The 27,704-nt window shown below is 35.3% G+C and overlaps 2 non-coding genes across 2 annotated transcripts; one reads left to right on the top strand and one right to left on the bottom strand.

Annotated features, from left to right (window-relative positions):
• The first annotated feature begins 15,639 nt into the window (after nucleotides 1-15,639).
• Nucleotides 15,640-15,746, top strand: LOC121216985 (small nucleolar RNA R71). The gene has a single exon (XR_005913188.1). It is a non-coding gene; the product is annotated as a small nucleolar RNA R71 (small nucleolar RNA).
• Nucleotides 15,747-23,991: 8,245 nt separating this feature from the next.
• Nucleotides 23,992-24,098, bottom strand: LOC121216774 (small nucleolar RNA R71). Its single transcript, XR_005912966.1, has one exon. It is a non-coding gene; the product is annotated as a small nucleolar RNA R71 (small nucleolar RNA).
• Nucleotides 24,099-27,704: the final 3,606 nt, after the last annotated feature.

The following is a 27,704-nucleotide window of genomic DNA, read 5'->3' as shown; positions in this document are numbered from 1 at the left end:
ACATACAATTAACAAAATTACAGTATGAAACTTTCACACATGCACGTTCACATATAATAAGCATCGAATATGACGGTTAATTATTTTTACAACTCGGTTTTGTGGTCCCGAAACCACTTTCCGACTAGGGTCAAATTAGGGCTATTACAATATGTTGCATTATGTCCATCAACTTTGACAGTTCATCTCAACAATTTGGGCTAGGCAGTTGAGCTCTAAATATTGAAGTTTCATTATCGGGGCTTAATTTTTGGTTCTATTGGTTCCATCTTTCAGAGACTTTAACTAATCGTATTGGCTACATCTTTGTGGGATCTTCTTCCTCTTCATTGGGATCTTCACTTTCTTCAACTTGCTTCTGTAGAACAGAATCTCCAGCTACTCAGTAGATGTCCCAATTTGTGATTGTGTCCTGGCTATACCCTGTCTTCTTTACGTTTGCAAGAATCTCATCTTTTAAGCACAAAATTGTTATCGTAAAGGGGAAATAAACGAGGCCAGAATGTCTAGTGGCACAATTCCTCATCTCTTATAGGATGATTTTCCCACATCACTAGTCTTTCCAGTTAAAATCGAATATAATAAGACCATTTGCTCTAACGAGATTGTAGTCCCATGAGATCTAGGCATAAGGCTAAAACGGATGAAATAGAACCATACCTTTGCAAGTGGTGTCAAATATTCTCTTCTACAAGTGTGGATTCCTTGCTTTGACACAGTCCACTTAGAACCTAGAACTGCAAGTTCCTGAAGAATTTCTTGCAAATTTTCAGGCTCGATGTTTCTCATCAAAGAAGAATATTCATCATTTTCGAAATCAGGTCATTCAAAGAACTCATTAATAGAATTTGAACTTATTGGTACCTTGATTCCGTGAATTGGAACTTCTGTCAAATCGCTTGAGGTTAAATTCGCGTAGAATTCACGAACTAGTTCCTCATCCACACTAGGCCTCTTTTCACAAAGCAATTCTCAATTGAGGGCTTCAACAACTTGACGAATACGTACCATAAAGTCTTTGTAGTTGCTCTCTCTCAAAGTGAAGCCTTTCTCTATATGTATCTGTTGATTTTTGAAGATACTCTCGTATCTTGCTTTGGCTTCTTCATAATTGAATTTGTTTTGTGTTTCATCAATTTGAGCACAAGCACGAGTTCTCCTGTGAGGCATGATTAACCTGAAAAAAAAGATGGGAAAAATTACTTTCTCAAAAATTTAATTCACAAAATTTATTAATAATTTAGTAAATTGAAAAATTAAATAATTGAATAAAATTAAAATTTGGGAGAAAACAAATTGTCTTACCACCTTTTTTTATAAAACTCAGAACTCCTAAAAATAATTAATAAACAAAATAGGTCAATTTAAGGTGGGTTGGAAGATTTCTGCTAAGGGGCTTGGTGTAGGTGTGTGCCACACATGTGCCGGACAGCAAGCAAACTCATTGAGCAGGAGCAAGAAGTGGCACAGGATTGGCGCGACGAGCTGCAAAGCTGAGTGGGCAACAACTTAGGCGTGCACACACTGGAGCTGGAGCAGATGCAATGCCAAGGTACGGGCCTGGTGAGTGCTGGAACTGGATGTGCGCAGGTGTTGGAGTAGGACGGGGAATGCAATGCAGCGCACGATGGGGGTAGGTGTGCTTGGCATGTGTGATAGAGCTGGGTTGCTGGGTGCTTGCCAGCCGAATGGCTGCTAGGCTAGCCTTGCGGCACTTTAAGGGTTTTGGTGTTTGGGATTTTTAGTGATGAATGAATGGATAAGGTAGTATTTATAATGAAAGGAATAGGACTTAAAGTAGAATTCTTAGAGAAATTTAATAATTAAAAACTCTAAGTTTTAATTTTAATCTAAGTTAACAACAAGTAATAATTAAATATATGCATATTAAATTATTAATGCTATTAATTTATTTAAACAAAATTGAGATATGATTAAAACTAATCCTAATTCTATGCTAAATTGATAAAAATTAATATATTAATTATAATAGATATAATTATATATTAAAGATTATCATCTTATTATTCAAAAAACTTATCAAATAAAATATGATGAAATTAACACTAATCCTAACTCTATATAAAGTTGATAATAATTAATATATGTAATGGATATAATTATATATTAATAATTAGAATTTTTTGAATTAAAAAAATTTATTCTAAAAGCGTTTTGAAAATATTTACAAAAAAGATGCATATAGTTTTTATTATTTGCGAAAAGAGCAACCAAATTTTGAAAATAATTCAATTAAGTCCCTAGACCTAATGAAAATTTGAAATTGAGTTGCAATTTAAAACTTAGGTCAAAATTGACCTCTTTATTCAAAAACCTAAAATTTTATTTTTCTATTTAGAGAATAATTTCTCAGAAAACTATGTTAAAATCAATTTCCAGGAAAAATTGGAGGGCTCACAAGCGGTCCCACTTAAGTTCCAATCTCCTAAACAGAATTAATTTAAACATACTAATCTTGAAAATATACCCTAAATCATTTATTAAAAAAGAAAATAAGAAAATTTAAACATCTGATAGAATGAACGAAATTTGATTCCGTTCAGTCTTATCTCCCCAGTAATGTTTCAGACGCTAAGCATTAACTTGAAAATTACCTCCCTTACCTTGGAGTTCAACAACTCCGTATGGATAGACGCGATGAATCGTAAATGGACCAGACCAACGTGATTTTAGTTTACCTGGAAAGAAATTTAATCTAGAATTAAATAACAAGACTTGCTGACTTGCTTCAAACTCTCGAACTCGAATGTGCTTGTCATGCCATTTCTTAAGTCTCTCCTTCAGTAGTTTGGCATTTTGTACGAGAACGTTCGGAATTCCTCTAGCTCATTGAGTTGGAGCATCCGTTTCTCTTTAGCAAGCTTAAGATCCAAGTTGAGTTGTCGAAGGACTCAGTAAGCTTTGTGTTCTAACTCCAATGGTAGATGACAAGCTTTCCTAAAGACCAACCTGTAGGGTGACATCCCTAAAGGTGTCTTGTATTCTGTCCTGTAAGCCTATAAAGCATCATTCAGTCTTTTGGACCAATCTCGTCAATTCGGGAAAACTACCATATCAAGTATGCCTTTGATCTCCTTATTTGCTAGTTCAGCTTTCCCATTCGTCTGCGGATGGTAAGCTGTAGCGACCTTGTGTTTAACTCTATGTTTATCTAACAACCATTTCAATCACTTGCTCACAAAATGGGATCCTTGATCGCTGATAATGGCTCTTGGGGTTCCAAACCTTGTGAACACATGTTTCTACAGAAACTTTATTACAACCCTAGCATCGTTTGTTGGATAAGCTTCAGCCTCGACTCACTTAGACACGTAGTCTAAAGCTACCAAGATATACTTGTGACTGAAAGACGGAGGGAAAGGACCGAGGAAGTCAATGCCCCAAACATCGAATAATTCTACCTTAATGATGTTTGTTCAAGGCATCTCATTTCTGCTGGTGACATTTCTAATCCTTTGACATCGATCACAATTCTTTACGTAAGCATATGTGTCCTTGAATAGTGTTGGCCAAAAGAATTCGGCTTTCAATACTTTAGCCGTAATACGAGTAACTCTGAAGTGTCCCCGACTTGGAGCTGAGTGGCAATGGCATAGAATCTTTTGTACTTCATATTCTGCCACACATCTCCTGATCATTTGATCTGCACACTTCTTGAACAAGTATGGTTCTTTCCAGAAATAGTATTTCACACTGTGAAGAAACTTTTTCCTTTGATGATACGTCTTATCAATTGGCATCAAACCATAAGCTAAATAGTTAGCAATATCAACAAACCAAGGGGTATTATGGACATGATTTACCTTTAGTATGTGTTCATCCGGAAATGTTTTTTGAATTGGTATAAGAGGAGAGTTCCCTTCTTGCAGCTCCAATCTGGACAAGTGATCTGCTACTTGATTTTCCACTCCCTTTCGACCTTGAATTTTTAGATCAAACTCTTGAAGTAGAAGTACTCATTGGATCAACCTCGGCTTAGCATCTTTTTTAGAGAGTAAGCACTTAATTACCGAGTGGTTTGTATAGACAATCACTTTGGTACCAACAAAATAAGATCGAAACTTGTCAAAACCAAACACAATAGCAAGTAACTCTTTTTCTGTTACTGAATAATTCAGTTGAGCGCTTGTCAGAGTTCGACTTGTGTAGTAAATGGGATGAAAAACTTTGTTCCTTCGCTGGCCCATAACGGCTCCTATCGCGAAGTCACTCACGTCACACATCAATTCAAATGGCAGATCCCAGTTTGGTGTGACTATTATGGGTGTTGTAACTAATCGCCTCTTCAAATCTTTGAAAGCTTTTAAGCATTCCTCATCAAACTTGAATGTCGAGTCCTTCTCCAATAATTTGTATAAGGGTTTAGCAATTTTGGAGAAGTCCTCGATGAATCGTCGATAGAAACTGGCGCGGCCCAAAAAGCTCCTAACACCTTTTACAGATGTTGGAGGTGGGAGTTCCTCAATAGCATCTACCTTTTCTTTATCTACTTCGATTCCATGTCTCGTTATCCGATGCCCTAGAATAATCCTTTCTGGTGCCATGAAATGGAACTTTTCCCAATTGAGTACCAGGTTTATTTCTTCGCATTGCCTTAGTACCTTGGCTAGATTGGCTAGGCAATCATCATACGTATCTCCAAATACTGAAAAATCATCCATTAAAACTTCCAAATACTTCTCAACCATGTCAGTAGAAATAGACATCATACATCTTTGAAATGTAGTAGGTTCATTACGTAAACCAAATGGCATGCGTCTAAATGCAAATGTACTGTACGGGCAGGTGAATGTTATCTTGTGTTGATCTTCCAGTGCTACTGTAATCTGATTATACCCTGAGTATCCATCGAGAAAATAGTAGTAGTCTCGCCCCGCGAGTCTATCCAGTATCTGGTCCAAAAACGGCAAAGGAAAGTGATCTTTCCTAGTTGCCTTATTTAGCTTCCGGTAATCCATGCAAATTCTCCATCCTGTAATCGTTCTATTTGGTCTCAACTCGTTATTCTCATTTTCAATGATCGTGATACCTCCTTTGTTTAGCACACACTGGACCAGACTTACCCATGAACTATCTGAGATGGGGTAAATTATACCCGTATCTAACCGCTAAATGATTTCTTTCTTTACTATGTTCTTCATGATGGGGTTCAGTCTCGTCCCTTTCTTGCCATCTTCTAGTATGATCTTGTGCATGCATGCAGATGGGCTAATACCGCGGATATTACCTATGGTCCATCCGATAGCCCTCTTGAATTGTTTCAACACCAAGATGAGTTTCTCTTCTTGCTCAGTAGTTAATTCAGCTGAAACAATCAAAGGCAAAGTAGAAAAGTTACCTAAATTAACATATTTCAGATACGAAGGTAGTACCTTGAGTTCTAATTTAGGTGGCTCCTTGATTGACGCTTTTGGATGGGCATAATCCCTTTCCTCTAACTCCAAAGATTCAAAGCGGGATTGCGGAATAAATCCCCTTTGATTAGCTTCTAACAAAGCTAAGTACTCATCCTTGTAATATCCTGATTCTGGGCCTAGTCAGAATAGTGGTTTCGTGACCACAAAATCCGAGATAGAAATAATTATTTTATGATTATTTTAAGGTCTATGATATGATTGCATGATTGTGTGAAAATTTCGTGATGAAATTCTATGCCTAAAGTGCTTAAATTGAAAGTAGGGACTAAATCGAATAAGTTGCAAAACTTGCATTCTAGAAGTTTTTAGTATGAAATTGTTTTGGAATATTAATGAGCAGGTCTTAAATAGAAATTTGACCAATTTTAAGTTCATGGACAAAATTAGGACATGGAAGGAATTTTTGGAAAGTTTAGAAGAAAGGGTATTTTGGTCATTTAGTTATTAAAATGAATTAAAAACAAAATTAAAAGCCAATTTTTGTCCATCTTCTTCATTAGGCCGAAATTTCAAGGGTTCTCCATAGCTAGGGTTTGTTTCAAGCTTCCAAGCTCCATAGTAAGTGATCCCAAGCCCCGTTTTTAATGATTTTTACGTTTTTAGAGTCCCGGTAGCTCAATTAAGCTTATCCTAGCAATAATTCAACCTAGGGTTCATATTTGGAAAAATACCCATAGGTGAAATTTGTGTAATTTGGTGTTTTATGATATAATATGAGGTTTTAAATTATGTTAGACAACTTGTGCTACTCGGTTTTAAGTGAAAACGAGCAAAAGGGCTTAATCGGTAAAAATACCTAATAGTCATAAGTACTTGTTAGAGTGAGAATTTGATGTTGCCATAGAAGAGAAAAATGATCAGCATGTTATAAAACATAAGAATAAGGAATAAAGTTTAATTCCCGAGCCTAGGGGCAAAAGTGTAAATATCCAAAAGTTTAGGGGCAAAATTGTAATTTTTCCAAAATATGATTTTGGGTCAATTTGAATAATGTGAGTCCTAATTAGACTATATTTTAAATGATAGAGGAAGGAAAACTGAAATTCGGGCTAAAATGGGGAAAATACCAAGTTGTGGACGAAATGGTAAAAGTAGCCATTTTCGCATACGAGGTAAGTTCATGTGTAAATGTAGTAACATAATTGTTGTTTTAAGGAATTTAATGTTGTTTATATGATATGATGCTTATTATTATCATGAAACGTTATGTTTTGTGGTTATTGTTGAATAATATGTAATTATGTGAATTACGTGATGAGTATGAACTATCACCGAGTATCGGTTCCGATATTCCGTGGAAGACGACAAAGATGTGAGATCGAGGAAAAAAGCCCATTTGAACCTTAGGAATAGATTAGGATAAAAGTGACATGTCACTAGGATGGTTGACCATCCGAACTCGTTGAGTTGAGTCCGAGTTCACTTATGGATGCGAATGTCCGAACTCGTTGAGTTGAGTCCGAGTTCGAGAGATGTAACTAGGCATCTGAGCTCGTTGAGTTGAGTCCAAGTTCACTTATGGATGCGAACACCCGAGCTCATTGAGTTGAGTCCGAGTTCACTTATGGGCGGGTTACATGGTAGCTTGGCTACATATGTAGCACTTATGTGCAAACTTTCCATGTATCCGAATTATATTCCGATGTGTTCAACGGGTAAAGTTCTACTGAAATGGAGGAATACTCAAGATGAAAGGGACGTATTGGTAAGTGTTGTGCAATGGATACTTTGAACAGGTATGTACTTAACCCTCGGGTTGAAAAATCGATATAACAACAATATGGTAAGATGATAAATGAAAATGTGATATGAATGTCTTGGTGATGATTATGCAAATGATGTTTTATGTTTGCTTATATGGTTATGTTACTTGCTATTTGCATGTTAACTTATTAAGCATTTATGCTTACTCCCTCCTTTTCATTCCTTGTAGTTTTGACAAGCCAGCTCGAAAATCGGGAACGGTCGGAGGCTCGCTCACACTATCCGTATACCATCTTGGCATAATGGCTTGTATATTTTGAGTATGGCATGTATAGCATTATAATCATTTTGTATATATGGTCTTATGATATGGTTATTGAGTGGTATGGAAATGCTTGGTAATGATTAGTCATTGGAATGGCTAATCATGATCATATTTGGGGTTATGTATGCTAAATTGCTAGCTAATCCATGGAAACCATGAAATAGGTAAAATTTACCATAAAATAGATTCAGACAGCACCAGTGACGTGAGTTTGAAAAATCACTAAAAATAGTAGAGATACAATTAGATGATGAATAATATATGGAATTGAAGAATTATGAGTCTATTTTCATATGGATGGAACAAAACAAGTATATGAGTTATATTTTATGAGATGTTTAAATATTTGTGAAACAGGGCCAGAGCGATTTCTGGATCCCCTATTCTGACTTTGTAAATTCGCCATAAATTTTACAAAGATAATTAGAAGTCATGCTTTATATGTACAGATTCCTTATTGAGTCTAGTTTTATTAGAGCAAACGGCATAGTAATTGAAGCTCTGTAGAGGGAGATATCTTATTCGTAATACACAGAGGTCAGAGTAGTCGAACCCTGAAATAGGGGAGACTTTAACTAATAAACTGTACTAATTTTCCAGACCAAAAATTCTAGAAAAAAATTATTAGATAGATATATGAGTCTAGTTTCAGGAAAAATTTACGAAATTGGATTTTGAATTTCGTAACTCGAGATATGATTTTTAAAGCGACTTTGATGCAGTTAGCCAGCTTGTCTGGAAATTTTAAAATGAATTGTATGAGCTGTTTAAGTAATGAATTAAGTCTATTAACACCTCGTGTTCGACTCCGGCAATGGTCTCGGGTACGAGGCGTTACATTTAGTGGTATCAGAGCAGGTTTAGTCGGTTCTCGGACTAACCGAGCATGTGTAAAAGTTTAGCTATACATGCCACTGATTTGTGATAGTGTGATATCTTCCGACGCGTATGAGTACCGTCTTATTTAGACAGGGTACTCTCCAACCGAGCTGTGCCGACCATGTTCAATGTTATGTGAAGGTATTTGAGTAAAGTTATGATTATGATAAGTCTCGGTTCAGAAAAGTATGAATAAAAGTTTATGATACATATGTGATAATATGTGAGATGAAAGTTCATGTTGTGATAAATATTCATATTTGCTTAATGCTCATATGATGTAGTGTATGTGGCTTACTTGATAAGATGAACGGAATAAATAGAAAGTAGTAGAGGTATGAATAAAGGTCATAATATTATGATACGAGTGAAAATGTCCTTGTCTTGATTTGGACGTCGAATGTTGATAAATGTTAATGATATATAATTTTTATGAGATAAAGGATTATAATGAAATGAACTTATCTATGTTAAATTGTTGGACTGAATTATATGATTGTAATGATATGTACATGATGATGCACGAAATGAAAGTTGTGATTGTGATGCAAATATCTATGTTTGTTTGGCCTTATATAATGTCATGAACATGAATTAATTTAATTAAATGAATGGATAAGTAAAGCTGTCTAGAAAACATAGAATGTATGCATAAGTATATTGTCTAAATGGGACAATAGGAAAATTGGTGTAAGCCAACATGAATGAATGACATGATTTTGATGATGTTACTATGATGATGGAAGTTGTGTCATTTGTGTATGTATAAGAAAGTCGAGTCAGAGGTCCTACAACCCCTCCCCCTTACCGAAGTGGTACTTATAATGGAATTTCATGAGATTTGTATTGAATAAGTTTCCGGTTGAGAACCCAAAGAGTACAGTGATAGAATAATTATAAGTATGATTAGAGATTGAAAATGAGCTGATAAGTAAAGTCAGAGCCAGTAAAGTATCGGATTGACGTAAAGATTATTGGAGTTATGCACTGTCCCAGTTAGAAAAGGAATTCTCCTTGGTAAACCGAATTACTTAGGTGCAAGGTCGAGAAAAGTGTAAATCGAAATTTATTCAGAATTGGCCTTCTTTAGTGAATGGTTTAATATGAAATTTGTGATGGCAAAACTAGTTGGGGAAATGATAATTGAAATGTGAACTATCTGAGTGTGACAGTTATGACTAGATAGATTTAGCTGTCTCTTTTGAGATGTTCTATGTGTTTACCCGTTCTCAGAAATATTTCTATGGCTATTGATCTTCTGAAGAAATTCTTGTTATATGGGAATGTCTTCTAATTCTGGTGTTGGATGAAAGCATTGGTAGTCTGACTGGTTTATAATTTATATTGCTCTATTTCATCGGGTATTCTATTTCATTTCATCTTATAAGAATTGATGAGAGAATACGTATGATATTATGATTCTGTTTCTTCTACTTGATGCTTCATCTGATATATATGTATGGGAAGATATATTGATCTTGTTATATTTGATTTCAGTGTGATTAAATGATGTTTTCTTCTGGACTTTCTTTCTTTGAAGAATTATCGGGGTATTCTGTATTTTCTCTATGAGTTTGGTTTTCGATTCTCCGGCATAGTATCGTATCTTGGGTTTCTTTATTCTGGATTTCTTTATTCTGGATTTCTCTATCTTGGATTTCTTTATTCGGTTTCCTTGTTATCTTTGTTCCATAATTTGTCAATTATGACTCGTGTTCGAAGTGCGTTCTTCAGCTCGTGATAATCATATCAAATATGACTATACTTCTAATTTGATCTTAGTAATGTGGTGATTTTAGTATTGGGATTTTTTCTAATTTCTGTGTAAGGATTTGACATCAGTAAAGGCATAGGTGATAAAAGCGCGAGTTTCAGTCGGTATGGTAAATTATTTATTTGAAAGATTTCATTTGACAATTATGTCAGGATTATTTTTCCCAAGTCTGATAATAGAATTTCATTTTGTACGGATAAAAGAGTAAATAGTTTGAACGAGAAGTGTATATTTATTAGAAAAGAGTTGGATATTAGTTTAAGTCACTACGAATGATAAGGTTTCCATCTTGTGAAAGCTGAAAAGTTTATTACATGTTGACAGAGTTCGGATAGATGAGAGTATTGGTAACTGAAGCATCTAAACTAGACTAGTCTACATTGAGTAAAGACTTCCTGACTTTCAGTAATGTACTGTTGTATGAATTGTGATGTGTTTCAAGACAGTGAGGTAATGTGATAATTTAGAGCATCCGATGTTACATAAAATCAGAGTTGTTAAAGGGGTTAAAGCCGAGCATTGGGATCTATCAAAATTATCCTTGTCAGTGTTGATATTGGGATGGAAATGAGAAGGATTATTCTTGAGGCCATATCAGAATTATTTCTCTGGCGAAAAGAGGAAAATGTGATGTATCCTATTGTTAAATGTTTGGCGAGATCTATAAATCATATCTGTATTGAATGAATTCCTACTCATCAGATTCATGGAATTTCAGGTCTCTTTGATTGTTGGATTTCTTGGAATTCCGGTCTCCATTAAATCAAGTTGAGATCCAGGTTTTATGTCATGATATCATGGGAAACTGAGAAGGGTTGAAAGTTTAAGAACAGTTGAGAGTTGAGACTGTAAGCTTTTAGATCATATGAGAAATTGAAGAGATGTAATGGAGGTATAGTCTAAGTGCAAGTTCTTCGGCACCGAATATGAGATTAAAAGTGAAGACCACTTTTCTGGTAAGATTTTCGGGGACGAAAATCCCTGGAGGGGGGGAGAGTTGTAATATCCTGATTTTGGGCCTAGTCAGAATAGTGGGTTTGTGACCACAAAATCCGAGATAGAAATAATTATTTTATGATTATTTTAAGGTCTATGATATGATTGCATGATTGTGTGAAAATTTCATGATGAAATTCTATGCCTAAAGTGCTTAAATTGAAAGTAGGGACTAAATCGAATAAGTTGCAAAACTTGCATTCTAGAAGTTTTTAGTATGAAATTGTTTTGGAATATTAATGAGGAGGTCTTAAATAGCAATTTTACCAATTTTAAGTTCATGGACAAAATTAGGACATGGAAGGAATTTTTGGAAAGTTTAGTAGTAAGGGTATTTTGGTCATTTAGTTATTAAAATGAATTAAAAACAAAATTAAAAGACAATTTTTGTCCATCTTCTTCATTAGGCCGAAATTTCAAGGGTTCTCCATAGTTAGGGTTTTTTTCAAGCTTCCAAGCTCCATAGTAAGTGATCCCAAGCCCCGTTTTTAATGATTTTTACGTTTTTGGAGTCCCGGTAGCTCAATTAAGCTTATGCTAGCAATAATTCAACCTAGGGTTCATATTTGGAAAAATACCCATAGGTGAAATTTGTGTAATTTGGTGTTTTATGATAGAATATGAGGTTTTAAATTATGTTAGACAACTTGTGCTACTCGGTTTTAAGTGAAAACGAGCAAAAGGGCTTAATCGGTAAAAATACCTAATAGTCATAAGTACATGTTAGAGTGAGAATTTGATGTTGCCATAGAAGGGAAAAATGATCAGTATGTTATAAAACATAAGAATAAGGAATAAAGTTTAATTCCCGAGCCTAGGGGCAAAAGTGTAAATATGCAAAAGTTTAGGGGCAAAATTATAATTTTTCCAAAATATGATTTTGGGTCAATTTGAATAATGTGAGTCCTAATTAGACTATATTTTCAATGATAGAGCAAGGAAACCTGAAATTCGGGCTAAAATGGGGAAAATACCAAGTTGTGGACGAAATGGTAAAAGTAGCCATTTTCGCATACGAGGTAAGTTCATGTGTAAATGTAGTAACATAATTGTTGTTTTAAGGAATTTAATGTTGTTTATATGATATGATGCTTATTATTATCATGAAACGTTATGTTTTGTGGTTATTGTTGAATAATATGTAATTATGTGAATTACGTGATGAGTATGAACTATCACCGAGTATCGGTTCCGATATTCCGTGGAAGACGGCAAAGATGTGAGATCGAGGAAAAAAGCCCATTTGAACCTTAGGAATAGATTAGGATACAAGTGACATGTCACTAGGATGGTTGAGCATCCGAACTCATTGAGTTGAGTCCGAGTTCACTTATGGATGCGAATGTCCGAACTCGTTCAGTTGAGTCCGAGTTCGAGAGATGTAACTAGGCATCCGAGCTCGTTGAGTTGAGTCCGAGTTCACTTATGGGCGGGTTACATGGTAGCTTGGCTACATATGTAGCACTTATGTGCAAACTTTCCATGTATCCGAATTATATTCCGATGTGTTCAACGGGTAAAGTTCTACTGAAATGGAGGAATACTCAAGATGAAAGGGACGTATTGGTAAGTGTTGTGAAATGGATACTTTGAACAGGTATGTACTTAACCCTCGGGTTGAAAAATCGATATAACAACAATATGGTAAGATGATAAATGAAAATGTGATATGAATGTCTTGGTGATGATTATGCAAATGATGTTTTATGTTTACTTATATGGTTATGTTACTTGCTATTTGCATGTTAACTTATTAAGCATTTATGCTTACTCCCTCCTTTTCATTCCTTGTAGTTTTGGCAAGCCAGCTCGGAAATCGGGAACGGTCGGAGGCTCGCTCACACTATCCGTATACCATCTTGGCATAATGGCTTGTATATTTTGAGCATGGCATGTATAGCATTATAATCATTTTGTATATATGGTCTTATGATATGGTTATTGAGTGGTATGGAAATGCTTGGTAATGATTAGTCATTGGAATGGCTAATCATGATCATATTTGGGGTTATGTATGCTAAATTGCTAGCTAATCCATGGAAACCATGAAATAGGTAAAATTTATCCTAAAGTAGATTCAGACAGCACCAGTGACGTAAGTTTGAAAAATCACTAAAAATAGTAGAGATACAATTAGATGATGAATAATATATGGAATTGAAGAATTATGAGTCTATTTTCATATGGATGGAACAAAACAGGTATATGAGTTATATTTTATGAGATGTTTAAATTTTTGTGAAACAGGGCCAGAGCGATTTCTGGATCCCCTGTTCTGACTTTGTAAATTCACCATAAATTTTACAAAGATAATTAGAAGTCATGCTTTATATGTACAGATTCCTTATTGAGTCTAGTTTTATTAGAGCAAACAGAATAGTAATTGAAGCTCTGTAGAGGGAGATATCTGATTCGTAATACACAGAGGTCAGAGTAGTCAAACCTTGAAACAGGGGAGATTTTAACTAATAAACTGTACTAATTGGCCTGACCAAAAATTCTAGAAAAAAATTATTAGATAGATATATGAGTCTAGTTTCAGGAAAAATTTACGGAATTGGATTTCGAGTTTCGTAACTCGAGATATGATTTTTAAAGCGACTGTGATGCAGTTAGCCAGCTTGTCTGGAAATTTTAAAATGAATTGTATGAGCTGTTTAAGTAATGAATTAAGTCTATTAACACCTCGTGTTCAACTCCGGCAATGGTCTCGGGTACGGGGCGTTACAATCCTCCTCTTCGTCATTTGGAGGATCTGATGTCAAAATTTGTTCCAATGGATCCTCCACATAGTTGAGCTCCTTCTCCACTATTAAATCTTCTAAATCGGATACTGTAGAACAATCATCAATTGTGTTAGGAAATTGCATAGGCTTAAAACCGTTAAATGTTACCTGATCATCCCAAACATGGATAGCAAGCTCGCCCTTCTGTTCATCAATAAGGGTCCTTCCGGTTGCTAAGAATGGTTTTCCTAAGATAATTGGCACTTCTTTGTCTGCTTCAAAGTCTAGGATAACAAAATCAGTAGGGAAAATAAATTTATCTACACGTACCAATACATCCTAGATTTTTCCTTCTGGATGTGCTAAGGATCGATCTGCTAATTGAAGTGTAACCGTTGTAGGTCTAACTTCACCTATCCTCAACTTTCTAATATTGACATTGGCATCAAGTTGATACTAGCACCAAGTCACATAGTGCCTTACCACAATATGTTGCTTCAATGTTACAAGGTATGGTAAAACATCTAGGATCCTTCAATTTTGGGGGTAGTTTGTCTTGAAGATATGCACTGCATTCCTTCGTCAGAGCTACCGTCTCAAATTCTCCAAGTCTTTGTTTTTTGGTCAGGATATCCTTCATGAATTTGACGTAGTTTGGCATTTGCTCAAGTGCTTCAACCAATGGGATGTTGATATGAAGTTGCTTGAGTACGTCTAGGAACTTCTTGAATTAAATCTCCTGCTTCTTCTTTTGAAGTCTTTGAGGGTAGGGTAGGGGTGGTTTCTTTACTGGAACTGGTTGATTCGTCTTTCGTGGTAATTATGTATTTGGCGGGGTTGTTAGTTGTTCTAAATTAGTTGGTTCTGAAATTACCTTGTCGGGTTTTGCAGATTCTGGTTCTTGTGAAACTAGAAATTCAAAACTCGGTTGAACTTCCTCTAATTCTTGAGCATCAGCTTTCTCCTTTTCAGCTTTAATGGTGTTGGGCTCTACTATCTTTCCACTCCTCAATGTTAATGCTTTACAATGCTCTTTCCCCGGATTCCTTAGATTTTCCGTATCACTAGGTAAAGTACTTTGTGGTCGATTCCTAAGTTCAGTTGCAAGTTGGCCCATTTGGTTTTCTAGATTTTTCAATGTAACTGCTTGGCTTTGGATTAAGGCGTCATTCTTGGCCATGTAAGCCTTCAACAGATTTTTCTAAGCCATTGGATGGTTCAGCTTGGGTTGGTTTCTGAACTTGTTGGGGAAAACTTGGTGGCAGTGTCGATCTAGGTTGGGAGTAAGTATTACTGGTTCCATCTCCTTGGTTACTCCAGGAAAAAATTGGGTGGTTTTGCCATGATGGGTTATAAAAATTGGATTGCAGTCCTTGCCTTCCTCGGTTTTGGTTCTGGCTACCTATGTAGTACATGGATTCTGGGTTTGATGGACATTCTTCAAACAAATGTCCTTCCCAACAATAAACACAGGCTATATTTTCAAATTGATTTGGTGGCTGTGCTGCAAAACTGTTAGACCCATTAGTAGTAAGATTTTTAAGCATTGAGGATATTGATGATACCTAAGATGCGAGTGAAGTAAAAGCGTCTAATTCATGTATTCTAGCAACTTGTCTTCCTGATACTGCTCGGTTGGTTGGCCATTGGTAATTGTTACTGGCAATCCTCTCGATAATTTCATAAGCCTCATTGTAAGACTTAAAAAGTAGAGCACCATTACCAGAAGCGTCCACTACCATCGTCGTGTGAGCGTTGAGACCATTATAAAATGTCTCAAGTTGGATGCAATGTGGGATTCCATGATGAGGGCACTTTCGTAATAACTCTTTGTACCTTTCCCATGCCTCATACAAGGACTTATCATCCATTTGTTGGAAGGTAGTGATCTCGTTCTTCAACTTAGCATTCTTGCTAGGTGGGAAATACTTCATAAGGAATCTTTTTGCTAACTTTTTCCATGTGGAAATTGAGCTCAGTGACAATGAGTTCAACCAGGCTTGAGCTCTGTCCCTCAGCGAATATGGGAACAGCTTCAATCGTAATGCATCTTTGGGTACTCCGGCCAACTTGAAAGAATCGCTTACCTCCATAAATAGTCTTAAGTGTAGGTGAGGATCTTCGGTAGGCATTCCACTAAATTGGCCCACTATCTGAAGCATCTGGAACATGACTGGCTTCAGCTCGAACTGTTGTGCCTCAATTTCGGGTCTCCTAATACACAAATTAAGATCATTAAATACTGGCATGACATACTATTGTAAAGCTCTATCCCTACCATCAACAATAAAGATAGGATATTGAGCAGGGTTTTCTCCGTTTCCTTGGATTGGATTTTTGAAATTCATCTCTTCGGTCTTCCTCTGATTTGCTTTTCTTATTCGCTCTCGAAAAGTTCTTTCGATCTCAGGGTCTATAGGGAGTAGGTCAATAATTCAGTCAATACTCATAAACACCTGAAATAATCACAAAAAAATTAATTAAGTTACGAATTAAACAAAAAAATAAACCAAAATGTAAACTAACAAATTCACTAATAATGACTTTTTAAAATAGTCCCCGGCAACGGCCCCAAAAACTTGGAATGACGAAAATGTGCAAGTGTACGCAATCGCAACAAGTAATAAAGTGACAAGTAAATGTCGAGTTATCTCACCCACAGGGACTGCGAAAATGATTATTTATGAATGCAATTTAAAACACTTTGGTGAAGAAAAATATTTTGTTTAAAGAGGGTGATTAAAAGCTTAAGAAAATTAAAATAAATAAAAAATGAAGTAAAAGAAAGTTCTAATGCACGATTTCTAAATAAGATTTAATCAAGATGATATAATTGTGTTGGATTAGTTATACTTCTGATCTTAGAATTATAAAACTTATGTTTATATTGTTACGAATAAAATCACGGCAACTCGGTAATTTTCTAACTTATGAACATACTTACATACCAAAATCCATTCATCTCTTGACATATCCCTATGTCAATTCAACCGACTAAACAGATTCTAGTAAGCAAACATGTTATTGCACATACATACTCATTAAACTGAACTAATCTCTTGCACATCCCTATGTCAATTCAAACGATTAATTAAATCTAACAAGCATATAAAAGACAATGTGAGTAACAAGGTATCCCTACATTGAAATAGTTGAACCAGAATAATCTTGCAAGTTATGCAAGGCAATAATATCGCCAGATACATTGCTAATTTAACCTTCAGCTACTTTAGAAGAATAAACATGCACTAATCAAGTACTATGTCAATTAATTACAATTTCAATCCGTTTAAATAATTAATTTATTACTTACCTTACAATCGTAACACAAGAATAACTTTGGCATGATTTTACTTAATCAAGCATTTTACCGAGGCCTATAACAACATAAACACAATTTTAACAATTTAAGAAAACAAAATGCAATCAACCCAACACGAACTAAATTCAAGGAAAGCTGATTAAATTAACCAGTCCAACAACATGAATACTCATAGATATGTTCATCATAACAATAACAAAAATTAAAGAGATAGGGAACGAGAATCAAATCTGGTAGTTTTCCGAGGCTTGACTTGGTTGCTCCGTTATTCCTTCTTGTTGTCCTCGCCGATCAAGGCTTCGATGAACACTCAATTGCTGCTCCAAAATGGTTGAAGTACATCCCTTTTCCAAAGGAAGAAATCGGCACAAGAGCAATGGAATTGAAATGGAAAAATGAGAGAAAAAGAATGAGAGAGGAGAGAAGTGTTATGAAATGAATGAGGAATGAATGAGATGCTTTAAATGATCAGCCAAGGGGGGCTTTTACAGCTGAGTGTGGCAGGTGAAATTTGCTAAAAATAGCAGCCAAAGAGCCACCCCTTGGCCAGCCACCTATGTGGCAAAGTTGATGCTTTCAACTTTGCTAAAAATGGCTTGGGACAAATCCAAAAATCCACCAATTATGGAAGGGTTTGAATGCAACTTTGACAAGACTTCAAGGGCTTCTTTGCAAGCTTAATTAATCAGCTAATAAGCTGATTTGGGTCAGCATATGGCCGGTTTTGGGCTGCCCAATCTTTGGCCGGTTCACTTTAATCGGTTCGGTTCAACTGGACCACTTTTTTCATAATTATTTAATATTAATTTATTTAGCCCAAATTAAATTGGTTATAAATTAAAATTAATTATATTATGAATTAATACACATAATTGGACCGTCTTAGGCTGGAAATTAATTCACCTTGATACTTCAAATTGCTTCTCGATTTTGTGCTTCAAGTAGTGTCTGCCGAGTTATTTTTCACCCTTTGTGTAATTCTAGCGAAAATAACCAAAATTACTCAAAATTAATTATAAAATTAACTAAAATTCATCATGTTCATATTTTAAGTATAATTTAATTATTTTATAAAAATTATTTATTTTTTACAAGAATTTAATCGAAACGGTATGATTTTGAGCTAAAAAGGGAATGTAAAAATGCGTAAATTTTCGTGTTTTCAATAAAGTAACACGGAGTTCAAGCAAGCCATGTCAAGAAGCCTATAAGAGCTTATATCATGTCGCTTATGTAGAGTTGCATTTGTGTCTACATTATATGCTAGATCACAACCGACCGAATCATGTAATAGGACACTCACACAGAGCTACGGTAGTGCACAACACATGCAGAATTACTACCGATAATGATACTCACAAGAACTATTTCATAGGATGCTTTAGAGGGCTTTAACGGAATTGCTTTTCTAGGCCATATTTTGTCCGCAATATATGCAGGACCACATATAATATGGGAAATCACATATATCCATCGAATATCATTATTCATTCCAAAACTTAATATTTTCCAGATATGATTGAACATATGATTATTCCATTTATTTTTTTTTGACATTTTTATAATTCATACAATCACATATCACATTCAATTCAAGCATGAAATAAACACAATTTAGTTATACGAACTTACCTCGATAACAGTTCATATAAAATCTACTAATCGAAACTTTCTCTTTTCCACGATCTAGCTTCGAATTTGAGTTATCTGGATTTATATAATGAATTTAATCATCAATTTATCACACTTCATATTCAATTTGACTAAATTTACATCCTAGGAAAAATTACCATTTTGCCCCTAAATTTTCAATAAATTCCAATTTCGTCCCTAGGCTTGGAAAATGAAATTTGTGCAATTTACTTGTTATTCCAAGCCTAACTAAAATCTCACTATAAAATTTACAGCACATGCATTATATAAAATTCAGAACTTTTTCTTCAATTTTCACAACTTTACATTTTAGTCCCTAAATCATGTTTTCATCAAAAATTTTGTTGTAAAAGTTATTTATCTATCAACAACCTTTCTTTTTCTACCATAAATTTCAAATTTTCATCATATTCATCAATGACATAATTTCCATACTTTGATAACTTTTCAAATTGATCCCCCAAATAGATAGATTAAGCTATACCAATTTCTTAAATATCAAAATTACAAAAACTGGGACAAGAAAACTTACCCAAGTAAGCCAAGAAAGTTTCTCTTCCCTCTGATAGGGTTTCCATGTATTTTGGGGATGAAGATGACATAAAATAAAATGATAATTTCTTTTTAATTAGTTATCATCTTTTAATTATTTCTATTTCCAATTTAGTCCTTAGCATTTTCTAATTTTTCTATGGATAAATCATCAAAAATATCTACTAACTTTCCTTTAATGGCCTAATTATCATATAAGGAACTCAAGTTTTAATTCCATAATTTTTGATCCTTTTAGCTACTAGAATCCAACTTTTGCATTTTATGCAATTTGGTCTTTTTCCATAATTAAGCATTTAATCGATAAAATTTTCTTATCAGAATTTTCACACAACATTCCTATCAAAATATTATCCATGCAAAAATATAAAAATAAATTTTCTTTCTGGTTCGGATTTGTGGTCCCAAAACCACTATTCTAATTTCACTGAAAAATGGGCTGTTACAACTCTCCCTCTTTATGGATTTTCGTCCTCGAAAATCTTACCAATAAAAAGATTCGAATATTGCTTCCTCATAATATCCTCTGGTTCCTAGATAGCCTCTTCTATGGCATGTCGTTGCCAAAGAACTTTTACTAATGCTACCTTTTTTTATTTCTTAACTCTTTAGTTTCATGTGCCAAAATTTTGATTGGTTCCTCACTGTATGTCATATCATGTTGAATCTCAACTTTAGTTGGAGAAATAACATGTGAAGGATCTGAGCGATACCACCGTATCATAGACACATGAAAAACATTATGAATTCGGTCAAGTTCTGGTGGTAAAGCTAACTGATATGCAACCGGTCCAATTCTTTCAGTAATCTCATATGGCCTAATGAATCGCGAACTCAATTTTCCTTTATGACCAAACCGGGAACTTTCTTCCAAGGTGATACTTTCAAGAATACTTTGTCACCAACCTGAAATTCTATTTCTTTTCATTTAAGATCAGCATAGGACTTTTGCCGATCAGAGGCTGCTTACAAACTGTCTTGAATTACTTTCACCTTTTCCTCAGTTTTACGGATTAAATCTTCTTCGTGTAACTTCTTCTCACTAAGTTCTATCCAATACAATGGATTTCTACATTTAGGACCATATAAAGCTTCATAGGTGCCATTTTGATACTAGACTGATAACTGTTCTTATAAGCAAATTCAACTAAAGGCAAATACTTCTCCTAGTTACCTTCAAACTCAAGTATACAACATCGAAGCATATCTTCCAAAATCTATATAATATGCTCAGATTGACCATTAGTTTGGGGATGAAATGCAGTGCTAAAATGTAACGAGTACCCAGAGCTTCTTGCAATTTGTTCTAAAATCGAGATGTAAACCAAGGATCTCTACCAGAAATAATAGAGACAGGAACTCCATGCAATTTGACAATCTCAGAAACATATAATTCAACCAATCTATTCAAAGAAAAATCCATACATATTGGAATAAAGTGTGGAGACCCTTTCAATCGGCCAACAATCACACAAATGGCATCTTTCTTATTTGGAGATAAGGGTAATCCCGATATAAAGTCCATGGTAATTCTTTGCCATTTCCATTTCGGTATTGTAATTGGCTGTAATAGTCCAGAAGGCATCTGATGTTCAGCTTTTACTTGCTGACATATCAAACATTTAGATACAAACTCAAAAATTTCTCGTTTCATTCCCGACCACCAGTACATCTTTTTTAGATCTTTATACATTTTATTACTACCAGGATGAATAGACATGTTACCATTATGAGCTTCATTCAAAATCTTCTTTACTAGTTCCAAACTTTTCAATACCCATATCCTACCTCTGAATAACAAACAACCATTAGTCTCGATTTGAAATTCTGAGTCAAGAGTTGATTCATATTGTACCTGTTTTGCTTGTAACTTACTATCATCTTTCCGAGCCTCAGAAATCTGCTATAAAAATGTTGGTCTAGCTTTTAGCTCAGCTTTGACAGAACCATCATTAGATAACATCAATTGAGTGTTCATTGCTCCCAAAGTAAACAGGGATTTTCTGCTCAGAGTATTTGGAAAAAAAAAATTTACGCATTTTTACATACCCTTTTTAGCTTAAAATCATACTGTCTCAATTAAATTCTTGTCGAAAAATAATTAATTTTTATAAAATAATTAAATTATACTTAAAATATGAACATGATGAATTTTAGTTAATTTTATAATTAACTTTGAGTAATATTGGTTATTTTCGACAGAATTGTGCACAGGGCGAAAAATGGCTCGGTAGGCACTACTTAAGCACAAACCCAAGAAGCAATTTGAAATATCAAGGCGAATTAATTTCCAAACTAAGACTATCCAATTATGTATATTAATTCATAATATAATTGATTTTAATTTATACCCAATTTAATTTGGGCTAAATATATTAATGTTAATTAATTATGGAAAAAGTGGTCCAGTTGAACCGAACCGATTGAAGTGAACCAACCAAAGATTGGGCATCCCAAAACTGGCCATATGCTGACCCAAATTAGCTTATTAGCTGATTAATTAAGCTTGCAAAGAAGCCCTTGAAGTATTGTCAAAGTTGCATTCAAACCCCTCCACAGTTGGTGGATTTTTGGATTTTCCCCAAGCCATTTTTAACAAAGTTGAAAGCATCAACTTTGCCACATATGTGGCCGGCCAAGGGGTGGCTCTTTGGTTGCTATTTTTAGCAAATTTAAGCTGCCACACTCAACTAAAAGCCCCCCTTGGCTGATCATTCAAAGCATCTCATTCATTCCTCATTCATTTCACAACACTTCTCTCCTCTATCATTCTTTTTCTCTCATTTTTCCATTTCAATTCCCTTGCTCTTGTGTCGATTTATTCATTTGGAAAAGGGGTGTTATTCAACCATTTTGGAGCAGTAATTGATATTTATCAAAGTCTTGACCGGCGAGGACAACAAGAAGGAAGAACAGAGCAACCAAGTAATGCTTCGAAAAACCACCAGATTTGATTCTTGTTCCCTATATCTTTAAATTTTTGTTGTTGTTATGAACATATCTATGAGTATTCATGTTGCTGGAATGGTTAATTTAATCAACTTAGTTTGAATTTAATTCGTGTTGGGTTGATTGCATTTCGTCTTCTTAAATTGTTAAAATTGTGTTTATGTTGTTATTGGCCTCGGTAAAATGCTTGATTAAGTAAAATCATGCCTAAGTTATTCTTGCGTTACGACTATGAGATAACTAATGAATTAATTATTTAAACGGATTGAAATTGTAATTAATTGACACAGTACTTCATCAGTGCATGTTTATTCTTCTAAGGTAGCTGAAGGTTAAATTAGCATTGTATCTGGCGATATTATTGCCTTGCATAACTCGCAAGATTATTGTGATTAAATTGTTTCAAGGTAGTGATACCTTGTTACCGCACATAGTCTTTTATATGCTTCTTAGATTTAATTAATTGTTTAATTGACATAGGGATATGCAAGAGATTAGTTCAGTTTAATGAGTATGTATGTGCAATAACATGTTTGCTTACTAGAATCTGTTTAGTCAGTTGAATTGACGTAGGGATATGTCAAGAGATGAATGGATTTTGGTATGTAAGTATGTTCATAAGTTAGCAAATTACCGGGTTGCCATGATTTTACTCGTAACAATATAAACATAAGTTTAATAATTCTAAGATGAGAAGTACAATTATATCATCTTGATTAAATCTTATTTAGAAACGTGCATTAGAACTTTCTTTTACTTCATTTTTTATTTATTTTAATTTTCTTAAGTTTTAATCACCCTCTTTAAACAAAATATTTTTCTTCACCAAAGTGTTTTAAATTGCATTCATAAATAATCCTTTTCACAGTCCCTATGGGTACGATGACTTGACAATTACTTGTCACTTTATTACTTGTTGCGATTGTGTACACTTGCACATTTCCGTCGTTCCAAGTTTTTGGCGTCGTTGCTCAGGACTGTTTTAAAAAGTCATTATTTGGGAATTTGTTAGTTTACATTTTGGTTTTTTTTTTGTTTAATTTTTAACTTAATTAATTTTTCTGTGATTATTTTAGGTGTTTATGAGTATTGATTGAATTATTGACCTTCTCCGTTTAGACCCTAAGATTTAATGAACTTTACGACAGCAAAGAAGACAAGCAAATCAGAGGAGGACCGAAGAGATAAACTTCAAAAATCCAATCCAAGGAAATGGAGCAAACCTTGCTCAAAATCCTGTCCTTATTGTTGATGATAGGGATAGAGCTTTACGACAGTATGCTGTACCAATATTTAATGATCTTAATCCGGGTATTAGGAGACCCGAAATTGAGGCACAATAGTTCGAGCTGAATCCAGTCATGTTCCAAATGCTTCAGACAGTGGGCCAATTCAGTGGAATGCCTATTAAAGATCCTCACCTACACTTAAGACTATTTATGGAGGTGAGTGATTCTTTCAAGTTAGTCGGAGTACCCGAAGATGCATTACGATTGAAGTCATTCCCATATTCCTTGAGGGACAAAGCTTGAGCCTGGTTGAAGTCATTCCCATATTCGCTAAGGGACAGAGCTCGAGCCTGGTTGAACTCATTGCCACCGAACTCAATTTACACATGGCAAGAGTTAGCAGAAAGTTTCCTTTTGAAGTATTTCCCGCCTAGTAAGAATGCTAAGTTGAGGAACGAGATCACTGCCTTCCAACAAATGGATGATAAGTCCTTGTATGAGGCATGGGAAAGGTACAAAGAGTTATTACGAAAATGCCCTCATCATGGAATCCCACATTCCATCCAACTTGAGACATTTTATAATGGTCTCAATGCTCACACGAGGATGGTAGTGGACGCTTCTGCTAATGGTGCTCTCCTTTCTAAGCATTACAATGAGGCTTATGAAATTATCGAGAGGATTTTCAGCAACAATTACCAATGGCCAACCAACCGAGCAACGTCAGGAAGACGAGTTGCTGGAATATATGAAGTAGACGCTTTTACTACACTCGCATCTCAGGTATCATCAATATCCTCAATGCTTAAAAAATTTACTACTAATAGGTCTAACAGTTTTGCAGCACAACCACCAAATCAATTTGAAAATATAGCCTGTGTTTATTGTAGGGAAGGACATTTTTTCAAAGAATGTCCATCAAACACAGAATCCATGTGCTACATAGGTAACTAGAACCAAAACCGATGAAGGCAAGGACTGCAATCCAATTTTTATAACCCATCGTGGCGAAACTACCCAAATTTTTCCTGGAGTAACCAATGAGCTAGAACCAGTAATACTTACGCCCAACCTAGATCGACCTACCCATCAAGTTTACCCCAAAAAGTTTAGAAACCAACCCAAGCTGAACCATCCAATGGCTTAGAAAATCTGTTGAAGACATACATTGCCAAGAATGATGCCTTAATCCAAAGCCAAGTAGTTACATTGAAAAACCTAGCAAACCAAATGGGGCCAGCTTGCAACTGAACTCAGGAATCGACCCCAAGGCACTTTACCTAGTGTACAGAAAATCCGAGGAATCTGGGGAAGGAGCATTAAAAAGCATTAACATGTAGGAGTGGAAAGATAGTAGAGCCCAACACCATTGAAGCTGAAAAGGAGCAAGCTGATGCTCAAGAATCAAAGAAAGTTCAACCGATTGTTGAAACTTTAGTTTCACACGAACCAGAATCTGCAAAACCCGACAAGGTAATCTCAGAACTAGCTAATTCCAATAAAGAAACCACCACCACCCTACCCTCAAAGACTTCAAAAGTAGAAGCAAGAGATTCAATTCAAGAAGTTCCTAGATGTACTCAAGTAACTTCATATCAACATCCCGTTGGTTGAAGCACTTGAGTAAACGCCAAACTAAATCAAATTCATGAAGGATATCCTGTCCAAAAAACAAAGACTTGGAGAATTTGAGACGGTAGCTCTGACGAAGAATGCAGTGCGTATCTTCAAGACAAACTACCCCTAAAATTGAAGGATGCTGGATGTTTTACCATACCTTGCAACATTGAAGCAACATATTGTGGTAAGGCACTATGTGACTTGGATGCGAGTATCAACTTGATGCCTATGTCAAATTTAAAATTTTTGGGATAGGTGAAGTTAGACCTACTACGGTTACACTTCAATTAGCAGATCAATCCTTAGCACATCTAAAAGGAAAATCAAGGATATATTGGTATGTGTATATAAATTTATCTTTCCTATTGATTTTGTTATCCTAGACTTTGAAGCAGAAAAAGAAGTGCCAATTATCTTAGGAAGACCGTTCTTGGCAATCAGAAGGACCCTTATTGATGTGCGAAAGGGCGAGCTTACTACGCATGTTCAGGATGATCAGGTAACATTTAACGTTTTTAAGTCTATACGATTTCCTGACATACTTGATGATTATTCTGCAGTATCCGGTTTAGAAGATTTAATAGTGGAGAAGGAGCTTAATTATGTGGAGGATTCGTTGGAACAAATTTTGACATTAGATTCTCTGAATGATGAAGAGGAGGATGAGTACTTAGCTTTCTTATAAACTAATCAAAGGGGAATATTCAGCAATCCCACTTTGAATCTTTGGAGTTAGAGGAAAGGGATTATGCCCAACCAAAAGTTTCAATCGAGGAGCCACCTAAATTAGAACTCAAGGTACTACCTTCACATTTGAAATATGTTTATTTAGGTAACGCTTCTACTTTGCCTGTGATTGTTTCAGCAGAATTAACTAGTGAGCGAGAAGAGAAACTCATCCTAGTGCTAAAACAATTCAAGAAGGCTATCGGATGGACCATAGCCGATATTCATGGAATTAGTCCATCTGTATGCATGCACAAGACTATCCTAAAAGATGGTGAGAAAGGGACGATTGATGGACAATGAAGACTGAACCCCATCATGAAGGACATAGTAAAGAAAGAAATCATTAAGTGGTTAGATGCGGGTATAATTTACCCCATCTCAGATAGTTCATGGGTAAGTCTGGTCCAGTGTGTGCCAAAGAAAGAAGGTATCACGGTCATTGAATATAAGAATAGTGAATTGATACCGACTAGAACGGTTACGGGATGGAGAATTTGCATTGATTACCGGAAGCTGAACAAGGCGACTAGGAAAGATCATTTTCCTTTGCCGTTTTTGGTCTAGATGCTGGATAGGCTCGCGAAGCCTGTCCTACTTCTTGCTCTTGCTCGACGAGTCTGCTTGTTGTTCGGCACTTGTGTGGCACACACCTAAACCAAGCGCCTTAGTCGAAATCTTCCAACCCACCTTAAGCTGACCTCTTTTGTTTATTAATTATTTTTAGGAGTTCTAAGTTTTATTAAAAAAAAAGGTGGTAAGACAATTTGTTTTCTCCTAAATTTTAATTTTATTCAATTATTTAATTTTTCAGTTTACTGAATTATTAAGAAATTTTGTGAATTAAATTTTTGAGAAAATAAATTTTCCCATCTTTTGTTCAGATTAATCATGCCTCGCAAGAGAACTCGTGCTTGTGCCCAAATTGATGAAACACAAAAAAAATTCCATTGTGAAGAAGCTAAACCAAAATAGATGCATCCAGAGAAAGGCTTTATATTGAAAGAGAGCAAATACAAAGACTTTATGGCACGTATTCGTCAAGTTGCTGAAGCCCTCAATTGGGAATTGTTTTGTGAAAAAAGGCCTAGTGTGGATGAGGAACTAGTTCGTGAATTCTATGCAAATTTAACATCAAGCGATCTGACAGAAGTTTCAGTTCGTAGAATCAAGGTACCAATAAGTTCAAATGCTATTAATGAGTTCTTTGAGTTACCTTTTTTCGAAAACGATGAATATTCTTCTTTGATGAGCAACATCGAGCTTGAAAATTTGCAGGAAATTCTTGAGGAACTTACAGCTCGAGGTTCTAAGTTGACTATGTCAAAGCAAGGAATCCACACTTGTCGAAGAGAATCTTTGACACCACTTGCAAAGATATGGTTCTATTTCATCTGTTTCAGTCTTATGCTTAGTTCGCATGGGACTACAATCTCCTTAGAGAAAATGGTCTTCTTATATTCGACTTCAACTGGAAAGACCATTGATGTGGGAAAAACCATCTTTCGAGAGATAAGGAATTGTGCCGCTAGACGTTCTGGCCCAACTTACTTCCCCTTTACGATAATAATTTTGTGCTTAAAAGTTGATATTCTTGCAAATGTAAAGAAGACAAGGTATAGCCAGGGCAGAATCATAGATTGGGACCTCTACCGAGTAGCTGGAGATTCTGTTCTATAGCAACGAGTTGAAGAAATTGAGGATCCCGATGAAGAGGAAAAAGATCCCACAGAGATCGAGCCACTACAATCGGCTAAAGTCCCTGATAAGGTGGAACCAATAGAACCAGAAATTGAGCCCGATGACGAAAC

The sequence above is a fragment of the Gossypium hirsutum genome, chromosome A02 (assembly GCF_007990345.1).
Source record: "Gossypium hirsutum isolate 1008001.06 chromosome A02, Gossypium_hirsutum_v2.1, whole genome shotgun sequence".
NCBI lineage: Eukaryota > Viridiplantae > Streptophyta > Magnoliopsida > Malvales > Malvaceae > Gossypium > Gossypium hirsutum.
This window is presented reverse-complemented; position numbering and strand designations above follow the sequence as displayed.